The sequence below is a fragment of the Artemia sp. Qi Xiang Cuo genome, chromosome 14, assembly GCF_049724085.1.
Source record: "Artemia sp. Qi Xiang Cuo chromosome 14, ASM4972408v1, whole genome shotgun sequence".
NCBI classification, from domain to species: Eukaryota; Metazoa; Arthropoda; class Branchiopoda; order Anostraca; family Artemiidae; genus Artemia; species Artemia sp. Qi Xiang Cuo.
The window spans coordinates 22,430,548-22,442,869 of record NC_142807.1 but is presented as its reverse complement, the minus strand read 5'-3'; the positions used below and the strand labels follow the sequence as shown (position 1 = coordinate 22,442,869).

The following is a 12,322-nucleotide window of genomic DNA, read 5'->3' as shown; positions in this document are numbered from 1 at the left end:
GTTATTATTTTATTTTATTATTCTATTATTTATTATTATTCTATTATTTTTGTATTATTATATTAATAATATTCTATTATTATTTCGTTATTTATTATTCTATTTCTGGTTATAATGTCATCGGTAAATATCAGAAATGACTCTATAAAAGGATAAAGACTATTTACTTACGCTAAATCATGAGCGTTCATCGAATGAGGGAGGGGATGACTTTTGGGCTCTGGCCGTTCAAAATATTAAGCTCTTTCACTATATCAGCATATTTACATCTAATTTGGATATTTTGCTGGGGGGGGCGGCCAACTTTGCGCCCCCTAAAATAAACTCTCCCACAAGTGTCTGATACTAGTCGATTAAAGAAGTATGGCTAAATCTGTCATAAAAGAGCGAATTTAGGGCAGCAGCCCTAAATTCGAGCCTTTGGTTACACTGTAAGTGACTTTTGATGGTAGATGAAAAGACAAATGAACAGGAATTAATCTACTTACAAATAAGAATCGAAACACGATTGCATACTCTCTGTTATATAGAAATATATTAACTTCAATAAAAGGACTTTCTGGGTTGAAGAATTAAATCCTTTACGATCGTAATGGAACAAGGGAGCAGGATTCAGTTCAGAATGTTGGACTGAATCAGTAAATTTAAAGGTTTGGGTTGCATGGGTTGCACGCGCATGCTATGATGAATGCTTTAACCGAAAACTAAGCTTCCTATTCATGAAAAAAAGGTGTTTCGAGTATAGAAAAACTAAATTACGTCTGCCAATTGAACAAGTTCACCCGTATTCTAATTACTGTTTCCTAATTTTTTTTTTCCTTTTGGAATGATAGAAAAACTGCTCTATTGTTCATTGGGCCAGACTTAATCTACGAAATTCATACATTTTTGCACTTTGCTTTTAAGGTTAAAAGCTAAGAAATAAAAGTTTTAAGTCTCTAAAAATTTACTTTAAAGAAAGAAAGGATTTATTTCAAATGATGGAATATGTCTTGGTAACGTATAATTAGATAGAAAAAGAGAGCTCACGGTCCTACATTTTGTTTTAAAAATTGTGCTTGAATTACACTGGTTTGTTTTTTTCACGCATTTTATTATCCCTTAAACATTTGTCAGAAAAGGAAGCCAAAATACGCCGTTTTTGTACGCATAGATAGATAAATTTGTGTTGTAAAAAGCCACAGGGCCATGGCGACGCGCAAAATACTGCGTGAAACAACAATTCAACATCGCCAACAAAATAAAAAAGAAGTAAAAACAAATAGCAAAAAAACTTATATACATAAATTAATAATTTAAGTACTTGCCTGCTACCCTCACCTTCTCCACAGAAATTTTTCTCTACGTTTTATTCCCAATTTAATATATCTTGTAATATCTTTAAAATTTGTTTCTTCGCCATCAATTAAATGCCGTACTTGTCTATCTCTTGAAACTTTAAATGTGTCTCTAAGAATATTTATTAAAAAAAAAAAAAAAAAAAATTTGAGGATTAATTCCTTAAAGACAGTCTCAAAATGCACTGTATTCTCAGGATTGATTTTATTTTGATTATGGGGCGAATAATTAACGTTGTTTATGATAAAGTGTATCATAAATATTTTTTGCCCCAAATCATAAAACATGACACAGTCCATCTTGTTATTTATAAAATTACAGCACGTTGCCTCAAAATATAACGTTTATTGGTTGTTTCATAGTATTCAACCGTGAAAACTTACGTGAAACTGAATTTTTTTTTTTTCGTGTTGACTGAAAGGGAACATGAAAAAGAAAATAGTCATATGCTTAAGGATAATCTTTTTCAAATAATTTATAACTTACTTACCTGAAATTAAAGTTCTTTTCTTCTATTTTGACCCAGAGGGAACCTGGAAAAGAAAAATATCAAATATTGGTCATATGCTTAAGAACAATTTTTGAAATAATATATAACTTACTTACGTAGTTATACAAATAATTTGTAACTTACTGACCTAAAATTGAAATTCATTAAATATTCATTGAATATTAATTGAATATTAGGCATATGGTTAAGAAAATCTTTTTCAAATAATATATAACTTGCTTACATGAAACGTGAAAGTTTTTTCTTCCGTGTTGACTGAAAGAGAACCTGAAAAAGAAAAATATCAAATATTAGTCATAAGGTTTAGAACAATCTTTTTCAAATAATATATAACTTAATTGCATGAAGTTGAAATTTTTTCTTCCATGGTGACTCAAAGGGAGCCTGAAAAAAGATAAATATTAAATATTGGTCATATGGTTAAGAACAATCTTTTTCAAATAATATATAACTTACTTGATTGAAACTGGAGTTTTTCTTCAGTGATAACTCAAAGGGAACCTGAAAAAGAAAAATATCAAATATTAGTCATATGCTTAAGAACAATCTTTTTCAAATAATTTATAAATACGTAAAAAAATCAAATATTAGTCATATGCTTTAGAATAATCTTTTTCAAATAATTTATAACTTACTTACGTGAAATTGAATTTTTTTTTATGTTGACTCAAAGGGAGCCTGAAAAAGAAAAAAATCATTAGTCATATGCTTAAGAATAATGTTTTTCAAATAAATTATAACTTACTTACTTGAAATTGAAATTGTTTTCCTATGTTGACTCAAAGGGAGCCTGAAAAAGAAAAATATGAGATATTAGTCATATGGTTCAGAACAATCTTTTTCAAATAATATATAACTTACTTACGTGAAACTGAAGGTTTTTTCTTCCGTGTTGACTGAAAGAGAACCTGAATAAGAAAAGACTATATATTAGTCATATGCTTAATAATTATCTTTTTCAAATAATTTATAACTTACTTGCCTGAAATTGAAATCTTTTTTTTCCATATTGACTCAAAGGGAACCTGAAAAAGAAAAATATTAAATATTAGTCATATGATTAAGAACAATCTTTTTCAAATAATTTATAAGTTACTTACACGAAACTGAATTAGTTTTCTTCCGTGTTGACCCAAAGGGAGCCTGAAAAAGAAAAATATAAAATGTTAGTCATATGGTTGAGAACAATCTTTTAAATATAATATATAACTTACTTACGTGAAACTGAAGTTTTTTTCCTTCCGTGTTGACTGAAAGGGAACCTGAAAAAGAAAAATAAATCATACATTAGTCATATGCTTAAGAATAATCTTTTTTAACTATTTATAACTTACTTACCTTCAATTGAAATTGTTTTTTCCATGTTGACTTAAAGGGAGCCTGAAAAAGAGAAATATGAAATATTAGTCATATGCTTAAGAACAATCTTTTTCAAATAATATATAACTTACTTACTTGAAACTGAAGTTTTTTTTTCTTCCGTGTTGACTGAAAGGGAACCTAAGAAAGAAAAATATCAAATATTAGTCATTTGGATGAGAACAATCTCTCTCAAATAATATATAACTTACATACGTGAAACGGAAGGCTTTTCTTCCGTGTTGACTGAAAGAGAACCTGAAAAAGAAAATAATCAAATATTAGTCATATACTTAAGGATAATGTTTTTCAAATAATTTATAACTTACTTACCTGAAATTGAAATTCCTTTTTTCCATGTTGACTCAAAGGGAGCCTGGAAAAGAAAAATATCAAATATTATTCATATGGTTAAGAACAATCTTTTTCAAGTAATATATAACTTACTTATGTGAAATTGGTTTTTTCTTCCATGTTGACTGAAAGGGAACCTGAAAAAGAAAAAATATCATATATTAGTCATATGCTTAAGAATAATCTTTTTCAAATAATTTATAACTATCTTACCTGAAATTGAAATTGTTTTTTTCCAGGTTGACTCAAAGAGAGCCTGAAAACGAAAAATATGAAATATTAGTCATATGTTTAAGAACAATCTTTTTCAAATAATATATAACTTACTTGCGTGAAACTGAAGGTTGTTTCTTCCATGTCGACTGAAAGGGAACCTGAATAAGATAAGACTATATATTACTCATATGCATAAGAATAATCTTTTTCAAATAATTTATAACTTACTGACCTAAAATTGAAATTCATTTTTTTCATGGTGACTCAAAGGGCGCCTGAAAAAGAAAAATATGAAATATTAGTCATATGGTTAAGATTAACTTTTTCTAATCATATATTAACTTGCTTACATGAAACTGAGGGTTTTTTTCTTCCGTGTTGACGGAAAGGGAACCTGAAAAAGGAAAAAAAAAATCATATATTAGTCATATGCTTAAGAGCAATCTTTTTCAAAAAATTTACAACTTACTTACGTGAAACTGAAGTTTTTTCTTCCGTGTTGACTGAAAGGGAACCTGAAAAATAAAAAAAAAAAACATACATTAGTCATATGCTTAAGAACAATCTTTTTCAAATAATTTATAACTTACTTACGTGAAACTGAAGTTTTTTTCTTCTCTGTTGACTTAAGGGAACCTTAAAAAGAAAAAAAAAAAATATACTAGTCATATGCTTATTTTCAAATAATTTATAACTTACTTACCTGAAATTGAAATTGCTTTTTCTATGTTGACTCAAATGGAGCCTGAAAAAGAAAATTAGAAATATTAGTCATATGCTTAAGAACAATTTTTATCATATAATTTATAATTTACTTACGTGAAACTGAAGTAGTTTTCTTCCTTGTTGACTCAAAGGGAGCCTGAAAAAGAAAAATATCAAATATTAGTCATATGGTTAAGAACAATCTTTTTTAAATAATATATAATATACTTACGTGAAACTGAAGTTTTTTTTTCTTCCGTGTTGACTAAAAGGGAAACTGAAAAAGAAAAAGAATCATACGTTAGTCATAGGATTAAAAACAATCTTTTTCAAATAATTTATAACTTCTTACGTGAAACTAAAGTTTTTTTTCTGTGTTGACTGAAAAGGAACCTGAAAAAGAAAAAAAAATCATATAAAATTCATATGCTTAAGAATAAGTTTTTTCATATAATTTATAATCTACTTATGTGAAACTGAAGTACGTTTCTTTAATCTTGACTCAAAGGAAGTCTGAAAGAGAAAAGTATTAAGTATCAATCTTATGGGTAAAAACGATCTTTTTTAAATAATAGATAAATTAGCCTACTTGCGTGAAACTGGAATTTGTTTTCTTCTGTGTTGACTGAAAAGGAACCTGAAAAAAAGAAAAATCAAATATTAGTCATGTGCTTAAGAACAATGTCTTTGAAATAATTTATAGCTTACTTACGTGAAATTGAAATTGTTTTTTTCCCATGTTTATTCAAATGGAACCTTAAAAAGAAAAATATCCAATATTAGTCATATGTTTAAGAACAATCTTTTTCAAATAATTTGTAAATTACTTACGTGAAATTGAAGTAGTCTTCTTCCATGTTGACTCGAAGGAAGCCTGAAAAAGAAAAATATCAAATATTATTCATATGGCTAGATTAGAACAATCTTTTCAAAATAATATGTAACTTATTTACATGAAACTGAAGTTCTTTTCTTCCGTGTTGACAGAAAGGGAACCTGAAAAATAAAAAAATCATATGCTTGAGAATAATCTTTTTTAAATAATTTAGAAATTACTAACGTGAAACTGAAGTTATTTTCTTCAATGCTAACTAAGAGGGAACCTGAAAAAGAAAAATATCAAAATTAGCCACATGATTAGGAGCTAAATTCGTCAATCAATTAACACTCTGCTTTTGTGACACTACGTCTGTTTCCCTTTATGTGGTTTCTAAGAAAACCTAGGATTGAAAAATATCAAAATTAGTTAAGTGCTTAACAGCAGTCTTGTTCAAATAGTTTATGACTTACTTATGTGAAACTAAAGTTAATCTTCCGTGTTGACTGATAGCGAACCTGAAAAAGAAAAAAAAATCATATATTAGTCATATTCTTTAGAACAGTCTGTTCAAAATAATATATAACTTACCTACTTTAAATTGATTTTTTTTTTCAATAATGCCTCAAAGGGAGCCTGAAAAAGAAATATATTAAATATTAGTCATATGGTTAAAAAAAATATTTTTCAAATAATTTGTAACTTACTTAGGTGAAACTGAAGAAGTTTTCTTCCATCTTGACTCAAAGGGAGCCTGAAAAAGAAAATTATCAAATATTAGTCATATACTTAAGAACAACCTTTTTCAAATAATATATAACTTACTTACGTGAAATTGAGATTGTTTTTTTATGTTGACTCTAAGGGAGCCTGGAAAAGAAAAATATGAAATATTAGTCATATGCGTAATAACAATATTTTTCTAATAATTTACAACTTACTAAGGTGAAACAGAAGTTGTTTTCTCCATGTTGACTCGAGGGGAGTCTGAAAAAGAAAATTATCAAATAGTAGTCATATACTTAAGAACAATCCTTATCGAATAATTTATAACTTACTTACGTGAAACCGAAGTAGTTCTCTTCCATGTTGACTCAAAGGGAGCGTGAAAAAGGAAAAAAAATCATATATTAGTCATATTCTTTAGAACAATTTTTTCCACATAATATATAACTTACCTACGTGAAATACAAATTTTTTTTTTTTCAATGTTGCCTCAAAGGGAGCCTGAAAAAGAAAACTATGTAACATTGGTTGTATGCTTAAGGAAAATATTTTTCAAACAATTTATAACTTACTTAGGCGACATTTAAGTTGTTCTCTTCAATGTTGACCGAGAGAGAACCTGAAAAAGAAAAATATCAAATGTGAGTCGTATTGTCAAGAACAATCTTTTTCAGATAATTCATAACTTACTTACGTGAAATTGAGATTGATTTTTTATGTTGACTCAAAGGGAGCCTGGAAAAGAAAAATATGAAATATTAATCATATGCTTAATGACAATATCTTTCTAATAATTTACAACTTACTTAGTTGAAACTGAAGTAGTTTTCTTCAATGTTGACTCAAAGGGAGCCTGAAAAAGAAAATTATCAAATATTATTCGTATGCTTAAGAACAATCTTTTTCGAATAATTTATAACTTACTTACGTAACACTTAAGTGGTTTTCTTTCATGTTGACTGAAAGGGAACCTGAAAAAGAATAAATATGAAATATTAGTCATATGCTTAAGAACTATCATTTTCAAATAATAAATAACTTATTACGTGAAACTGAAGTAGTTTTCTTCATGTTTACTCAAAGGGAACCTGAAAAAGAAAAATATCAAATATTAGTCATATGCTTAAGAACAATCTTTTTCAAATATTAAATAAGTTACTTACGAGAAAGTAAGGTTAATTTCTTCCATGTTGACTCAAATGAAACTGAAAAAGAAAAATATCAGATGTTATCCATGCGCCTAATAATAATATTTTTCAAATAATTTATAACTTAAGTGAAACTGGAGTTGTTTTTTTACATTTTTACTAAAATGGAGCCAGAAAGAGAAAAAAAAAAAATATTATTCATATGGTTAAGAACAATCTTTTCAAAATAATATATAACTTATTTACATGAAACTGAAGTTTTTTTTTCGTGTTGACTAAAAGGGAACCTGAAAAAGAAAAAAGTCATATGCTTAAGAATAATCTTTTTGATATAACTTATAACTTACTAACGTGAAACTGAAGTTATTTTCTTCCATTTTAACTGAAAAGGAACCTGAAAAAGAAAAAAAATCAAATATTAGTCATATGCTTGAGAACAACCTCTTTCAAATAATTTATAACTTACTTACCTGAAACTACAGTTGTTTTCTCCCGTGTTGACTCAAAGGGAACCTGAAAAAGAAAAATATAAAATATTATTCATATGGTTAAGAACAATGGGTTTCTAATAATTAGTCATATTCTTAAGAACAGTCTTTTTCAAATAATATGTAACTGACTTACGGGAAATTGAATTTTTTTTCATGTTGACTCAAAGGGAGCCTGAAAAAGAAAAATATGAAATATTAGTCATATGCTTAAGAACAGTCTTTTTCAAAAAAATTATAACTTACTTACGTGAAATTAAAGTTGTTTATTCCATGTTGACTCAAAGCGAACCTGAAAAAGTAAAATATCAAATATTAGTCATATGCTTAAGAATAATTTTTTTTCGAGTTATTTGTAACTTACTGACGTGAAACTGAATTTGTTTTCTTCCATGTTAACTCAAAGAGAACCTGAACAAGAAAAAAACAAATATTAGTCATATGCTTAAGAACAATCTTTTTCAATTAATTTATAACTTACTTATGTGAAACTGAACTTTTTTCTTCCGTGTTGACTGAAAGCGAACCTGAAAAAGAAAAAAAAACATATAATAGTCATATTCTTTAGAACAATTTTTTCCAAATAATATATAACTTACTTACGTGAAATACAATTTTTTTTTTCAATGTTGCCTCAAAGGGAACCTGAAAAAGAAAAATATGAAATGTTAGTCATAGGGTTAAGAACAATCTTTTCCAATAATGTATAACTTACTTACGTGAAACTGAAGTTGTTTTCTTCCATGTTAACTCAAAGGGAGCCTGAAAAAGAAAAATATCAAATGTTAGTCATATGCTTAAGGAAAATCTTTTTCAAATAATATATAACTTACTTATGTGAAATTGAGATTGTTTTTTTTTATGTTGACTCAAAGGGAGCCTGGAAAAAAAAGATATGAAATATTAGTCGTGTGCTTAATAACAATATTTTTCTAATAATTTACAACTTACTTAGGTGAAACTGAAGTAGCTTTCTTCCATGTTGACTCAAAAAGAGCCTGAAAAAGAAAATTATCAAATATTATTCATATACTTAAGAACAATCTTCATCAAATAATTTATAACTTACTTACGTGAAACTGAAGTAGTTTTCTTCCATGTTGACTCAAAGGGAACCTGAAAAAGATAAATTTTAAATATTAGTCATATGATTAAGAATAATCTTTTCAAATATTAAATAAGTTACTTACGTGAAAGTGAAGTTATTTTCTTCCATGTTGACTCAAAGGGAACCTGAAAAATAAAAATCTCAAATATTATTCATATGCTTAAGAATAATTTTTTTTTTCTTCAAATAATTGATAACTTACGTGAAAGCGAAGGAATTTTCTTCCATGTTGACTCAAAGAGAATCTGAAAAAGAAAAATATCAAATATTAGGCATATGCTTAAGAATAATCTTTTTTTTCAATGATTTACAACTTACGTGAAACTAAAGTTATTTTCTTCCATGTTGACTCAAAGGGAACCTGAAAAGGGGGAAAAAAACCAGATATTAGTCATATGCTTAAGAACAGTCTTTTTTAAATAATGTATAACTTACTTAAGTGAAACTGAAGTTGTGTACCTACATGAAATTGATGTAGTTTTCTTCCATGTTGACTCAAAGGGAACCTGAAAAAGACAAATACCAAACATTATTTATATGCTTAAGAATTTTTTAAATAATGCATAACTTACTTAGGTGAAACTCAAGTTCTTTTTCTTCAATGTTTGACTCAAAAGGGTACCTGAAAAAGTAAAATGTGAAATATTAGTCATTTGCTTAAGAATTTTTTTTTTCAAATAATTTCTGACTTACTTACGTGAAACTAAAGCTTTTTTCTTCCATGTTTACTCAATAGGGGACCTGAAAAAGAAAAATATCAAATATGATAAATATTTAATAAATATAGAAAAAGAAAAATATTAGTCATATGCCTCAGAACCTTTCTTTTTTCAAATAATGTACAACTTACTGACTTAAAAATAAATTTCTTCCGCCTTGTCAACCAAAATTGAATCTAAGAAAGAGACATTGCAAATATTAGCCATATTTCAAAAAAATCCTTTTTTCAAATATTTTATAAGTTTCTCAATCGAAACTGCAGTTTTACCGGACATTTTGACAAAAAAGGGCCTAAAAAAGCATTGTGTTTAGTATTGATAAATTAATAGTTTCAGGTTGTAGTCCTAATCTAAGCAAAAATAGCCAATACCCGGCGAGTAATTAACTAAAAATACTTTTCTTACTCTAAGCATTAACTTTTGTATTTAGTATTTAATCCTCGAGTTATTTGTTTAACTTTTGAATATTAACCCTTTAGCAAGAGTTTTGTGTGTTGTTGTACTTGTATCTGACTATTACCTTTCTCTTCATGAACAGCTAAAGACTAAAGTGACGTGCACATTACTGCAGTATATAACCTTTCACTTTAGTATGACATAATCCGATCTTATTAGTGCTCCATGTGTTAAAGAGTTGATGTAATTAGTTTGGGATCTTTTCCTGTTAAAATGACGTCATCCCATTTTTCGAACACATCATATAGATAAAACATGACTCATAATAACTTAGCGCTCTTGCTCTCACTTGAAATGGAAGTTTTTTCCTCAGTTTTACAACAAGCAAGAAATTGAAAACAGGAAATAACAGAAATTAGTTTGCTTGAAACAGGTTCTAAAACCCCATAATTGCTTAAATGTAAAAAAAGAAAAAAAAAAGATCAAATTCAAATATTTTAAATATTAGTCATCTGATGCAACCCTTAAGCTGCTTTTCAAATAATTTACAACTTGTTCGATAGAAAGGTTTTCCCTCTATCTAGAACCACAAGAAGACCTGGTAAAGGGAAATATTAATTTTTAGCCATATACTAAAGCTCTACGGATGAAGATGGACTGATTGCCGAAGAATGTCCTTTTCGGCCAACCGTTTCGGGCTAAACGGAAAGCAGGTTGTCTGTGGTTGGGTTGGGAGGATGTCATAAAGCTAGATTTAAGGGAAATGGGAACTTCCTGGAGGGTGTAAAGAGGTACTGTTAATTTTCTTTAACGATTTTTAACTTACCTACTTAAAAAGAAGTTTTTTCCTCTGTGTTGACTCAAAATATTACTTGAAAAGGGAAATTATAAGCATTAACTGCAGGTTGCCACCAAGATCAGCTCCTAAAGTGTTACAATTGCCCAAATTTGAAAGCTATACAGTAATTTTCGGCGCTGTAGTCAAATAATTTACTGTATTAGCGGTAAAATAGAACTTTTGCGCTATTTTAGTAACACTGAGCACATGCTACAGTGCCACACACAATAAAATAGTTCAAAAATAGTACTTTGGTTTACAGGTGGCAACCGTGATTAAGTGTTAGTTATATACTAAAGCATATTTGTTTTTCTCAAACCATTTTTTATTTCTTTACTCGAAATTGAAGTTTCTTCCTCTCGGGTGGCTCAAAAGAGACATAATGGGTAGATTCCCTGTCGAGTATTTATAGTTAATGATGATAAGAGGAGGGATATTTATCTTTGTTTAACCATCATTGATTACGGTCCGGACAGGGAACTTTAGGCATATTTTGAAAATTCAAAATATTGGTAACAGCTCATAAGGCTACAGAAGACTAGGGGTGGCTTACAGTCAAAATCAATTAAAGTGACCCACGTGTTGAGTAGTGTGTTCACTTGGTACCAAGCTAAATAATGTAAAAAACAAACAAAAAATTTACCCTATTAGGCTTGCAAAATAGCTTGCCTTCATCTAACTCCTTCGTTACAAGATAGGCTTAGGTCTAGCAAAGAGCCCTTTTCTTAACATGCTATAAATGTGCATCCACAAAATCTTACCCCATGGAATGGGGATACTTTTAGTTCAGTCAAGCTTTAGTCAGATGTTGGCTAATATCAAAGAATTTTTGCTTAGGTACGCTAGCATGCTAATTTCAAATTAGATAGAAAAAGAAAGCTCACGGTCATGCATTTTGTTTTAAAAATTGTGCTTGAATTACACTGGTTTTTTTTTTCACGCATTTTATTATGCCTTAAACGTTTGTCAGAAAAGGAATCCAAACTACGCTGTTTTTTTACGCATAGATAGATAAATTTGTGTTGGAAAAAGCCACAGGGCCATGGCGACGCGCAAAATACTGCGTGAAACAACAATTCAACATCGCCAACAAAATAAAAAAGAAGTAAAAACAAATAGCAAAAAAACTTATATACATAAATTAATAATTTAAGTACTTGCCTGCCCCCCTCACCTTCTCCACAGAAATTTTTCTCTACGTTTTATTCCCAATTTAATATATCTTGTAATATCTTTAAAATTTGTTTCTTCGCCATCAATTAAATGCCGTACTTGTCTATCTCTTGAAACTTTAAATGTGTCTCTAAGAATATTTCTTCAAAAAAAAAAAAGTTGAGGATTAATTCCTTAAAGACAGTCTCAAAATGCACTATATTCTCAGGATTGATCTTATTTTGATTATGGGGCGAATAATTAACGTTGTTTATGATAAAGTGTATCATAAATATTTTTTGCCCCAAATCATAAAACATGACACAGTCCATCTTGTTATTTATAAAATTACAGCACGTTGCCTCAAAATATAACATATATTGGTTGTTTAATAGTATTCAACCGTGAAAACTTACGTGAAACTGAATTTTTTTTTCCGTGTTGACT

The 12,322-nt window shown here is 28.5% G+C and overlaps 1 protein-coding gene across 4 annotated transcripts in view; it reads left to right on the top strand.

Moving 5' to 3' along the window:
* LOC148944269 (2-aminomuconic semialdehyde dehydrogenase-like) overlaps positions 1 to 12,322 on the top strand; it is a 165,082-nt gene that overhangs the window by 72,291 nt on the left and 80,469 nt on the right. The window lies entirely within an intron of this gene.